This window comes from Echinops telfairi, unplaced genomic scaffold (genome assembly GCF_000313985.2).
Source record: "Echinops telfairi isolate 266 unplaced genomic scaffold, ASM31398v2 ScPeMD7_7472;HRSCAF=8510, whole genome shotgun sequence".
Lineage (NCBI taxonomy): Eukaryota > Metazoa > Chordata > Mammalia > Afrosoricida > Tenrecidae > Echinops > Echinops telfairi.
Window position 1 is genome coordinate 3,656,883 of NW_022111376.1, and position 4,096 is coordinate 3,660,978.

Below are 4,096 nucleotides of genomic sequence, written 5' to 3' on the forward strand. Positions count from 1 at the left end.
CCGCAATCCTGATGCAGCATTCATTTGCATATAGTCCAGCAAGCCACTTCAGTATGACAATCTGACAGATGAGTGTTGGCATGTAATAGATGCTCAATAAATAATTATTGACTGACTGAATGCACACAATAATGAATGACAAATGGCTGGAAGAAAGGGTAAGATTTCAACAGTAAAGATAGTGAAGAGGGGAGAGGTTGTTTGAGGACCACTAAATAGATCATTCTCACTCGGTGTAAAGAGTTAGTAGAGCCTTTTTGTATAGGTCTTTCATGCCAGGCTTATTTTGTAAGAATTGAACCATAATAGATTCCCTCACAGGGATTTGGCGTAATCAGAGTTGGTTTTAGAAGATCACTTGGATAATCACATGAAGAATTAATTTGTAGGGAAAGATATGGAAGGAGGAGAAAAGATAGGAGGAAAGGAGCCAAAGATCTGGCTAGAAGTAACGAAGGTCATGATACTGAAAGTTGAAAGTTCAACGTGAAACAACTAGAACTCTCAATCTCTGTCGTTGGGAGCATATGTTGGTATAACTGTTTTGACAGAGAATGGGCTTTGGGGAAAGAGGAGCCTTTCTGCTCCCATAAAGGTTTACAGTCTCAGAAACCCACAGGGCAGTTCTACCCTGTCCTAGAGGGTCACTGTGAATCAGAATTGACTCAATGGCAGAAAGTGAGTTTTTGGTTTTTAAGCAGTTTTATTGGCACGTAATTCACATATCATACAATTCAATAGCTCAATCATATTAAGAAGAGTTGTACAAAATTCACACAATCAATGTTAGAATATTTTCCCCTTTCTTGTGTTCGTCCCCCCCATCTCCAGCTAGTTCTCCGCACCCCCATCTCCCTTAAGAAACCCTTAATCCAGTTACTATCTCTATAGATTTACCTATCCTAGATTTCATATACAGAAAAATATATTAAAAAATTCCCAAACCACCAACAATAAAGAAGTAAAACACAGAAAAACCTCAATAAAATAGGAGAACACTTTAAAAGCTAGAACAAATTTAAAATGAGTCAAAAGTGATATCAAATGATAGGGTATTAAATTTTAACCTAACTGCAACTGCGATAAACCACTTTCCAGTGCACTCTGCATGATAGTAAGGCTGTTCAAATCTTTGGTCTATGGTCAGAAGAATCCACTGGAGGCTTAATCCACTTGTACTCCTCTTCACTTTTTTAAAAAAACTGAAACAACTTGGAAGTGGGTCAGAGGGGAGATGAAACGACAAGATATTACATTTTATCCTAACTATATCTGCCATAATCGAGTTTACCATGCTGTCTGATAACAAGGCTATTTATTCACATCCCATGATAATAGTCAGAAGGGATTCACCTTAAATGTAAGTTTGGACCCTGCATTTTGGGCTTCCGTTGTCTTCACAGCTTTCTGCAGACCCAATGTTCTTAATTTAAGCTCTGATACTATTCCAGCCTTTGGATTTAGATTTTATTATTTACAATCCTTGGATCACACGGGCTGGTGTGCTTCTTCCATGTGAACTTAGTTGACACTTCACTTAACTTGTTTGAAGATTAGCCTTTTAGACACAGACAATGTTCTTTCTGATAGCCGGGTATCATCTTGTGTCTTCACCACATTTGCTATAGCATCCATATCTTCAGTGATCTCTTCATGAAGGCAAGTATTGAGTAGGGCTATTTCATAATAACTAATTATTCTTAGATTGGGGCTAGAATTAAGTGCAAGCCCTAAATCCATTCATATAGCTATATATGTCTCTGGTTCATTCTAGAGATGTCATTGTCATCTTATACTTTTAGTGTTAGAGAACATTATAATTGCCAATGGTATAGAATTTAAAACACCATTCAGAAAAGGAAAGTATATAAGTACAGGCCAGCTATGAACCACAATACATGGATTGTTGAAGACTTGCATCGATTAAACTCAAGTAACTGGACACTATTTACACAAACAATGGGGTTTGGTGATAGGCCAAAACTTTCAATAATCTTCATGCACAAAGGCAGAACCATGCCTACCAGATTAATATGTGTCATAACAAAGCAGAGAAAGCATTAAAATAGTAAGTCAATGGTAGTGCCAGCCCACCATTCATTGGGCACCCTCAAGGCAAGAGATCTGAACCAAAGTCCAAGGTCTGCCACTCCTATACCCTTGGATTTGAGTCCTCTGCTTCTTCTAGCATTAAGTCCAAGGGTTACAGGTGAGTTTGAAGTAAAGGCAAGGTCACTTCGTGGGATTTCCACATGTACTCCTTTTTGCGTGACCTTGTGCACTTCGAAAGAACAGTCAAAAGTCCTAGTAGTCTATAGTACTCGACCTGGGTCACCAAGGTCTAGATAGAAAATAGGTCAAAAGTGTCCAATTAGGAACCTAGTACCAGGCATATGTTCCCCCTGGGTTCCACATACGTATTGCTAAGCGGTTTTTCACCTGACAGAGGTTACTCCTCCTTGTTTTCTGACCAACAGAAATGTAAGCACATTCTCCAAGACATACACACCCCATTACCCCATCTTGGTTTGATTTTCCAGTAAGGTTTGCTTATCATTCTGATAGGAGAGACTTGATTTGGGTGACCTTAGCACAATGTTATATGGCAACAGTTGAACGGTGTTCTCTCCCCCACCCCTTCATCTTGAGAAACTGCTGCCAGCTGAGGTGGGGGTGGCAGTTACATAATCTCCTGTCAACTTGAGTGAAGGGGTGGAGTCTATGACCTGTCAATCAGGTCATAGCCAATGGTGACTCTGTGTGGGCATGGCCTTCTCCTGAGGATTCTGGCAAGTCCTGTCTTCCTCCCTGGAGGTGGGGCACACACTCTCCCTGCGAGACATTCCTTTTGACATGCCACATGGAGCAACTCTGATGGACCCAGAGCCCTGGAGCTGGAGGAGCCACGTGGAAACCCATGCCAAGACTGAGATGCTTCTACCATCACTGGATCCAAAAGACTTTCTACCTAGTGGCCTGTGATCTTCCTACATTTTGCATCATTGCATGTGTTGTGTGATTCTGAAGATGAATTTATAGATTTTGCTCTGACATATGCGCTAATATCAGACTTACAGACTTGATCTGGACTCCTGGGATGTTTTTCCCAATACATAATTTCTCTTTTATATAAAACTCTTTCTTATACACATATTAGTGTCTGTGAATTTGTTTCTCTAGTCAACCTGGAGTACCACAGCTGTCCTTCATCAGAGTGGTTTTTAAGACGTACATATAGAGGGGGTGATGTATGGTTTATGGACGCTAGGCAGGGTCTCCACTGCACTGCTTGGGAAGCGGGGTTAGAAGGATACATGATTTGGAAGCAGAAGCCTGTCTTCATCTTAGTGTTTCTCCTTATGGTAATGGACTTGTACAATATTTGGCCTTTTGTGATCGAGTAACCTCACTCAGTATAATGGTTTTCAGGTCACTCCATGTCATGAAGGCTGTCATGATTTCATCACTGCTTTTTCAGGGATACATAGTATTCCACTGTGCGTATGTACCAGGTTTCTTTATCTATTCTTCTATTTAAAAGACTAATTTTATTGGGGGCTCGTACAACTCTTATATTACTAGGCATTTGGGCCATTTCCAACTCTTGATATTGTGAACTGTGCTGCAATGAACATGGGAGAATGTACTTCTACTCATGTTCTGTCTCTTAATTCTTTGGGGCATATGGTCATATGGTATTTCTATTGCCAGTTGTTTTAGCTAGCACCATATTGCTTTCTACAGTGGTTGTACATATTTTCAAGCCCACCAGCAGTGTATGAGTTCCAATCTCTCCACACTCTCTCCAGCATTTGTTGCTCTCTGGTTCTTTGTTATTTGTTTTGAATTGGGTTATCATTGTGGGTCTAAGATGGTGTATTAGTCTAGGTACTTTAGAGAAACAAATCCACAGCAATTCATGTATAAGAGAGTTTTATGGAAAGAAAGTGTGCATCATGAAAACATCCCAACTCAATGCTGCCCAAGCCCACAAATCCAACAGTAACCCATTAACCCAACACCAGTCCACAAAGTCCTCCACCTCACAAAACAGAGGCAATGATACCGACTGCAGGAGGAAAGCTGAGTCAGTGAA

General features: G+C 40.4%; 1 protein-coding gene across 1 annotated transcript in view; it reads left to right on the forward strand.

Annotated features, from left to right (window-relative positions):
• The window catches only part of GABRA3 (gamma-aminobutyric acid type A receptor subunit alpha3), a 508,794-nt gene that overhangs the window by 43,396 nt on the left and 461,302 nt on the right, over positions 1–4,096 (forward strand). The gene's annotated exons all lie outside the window — the stretch shown is intronic.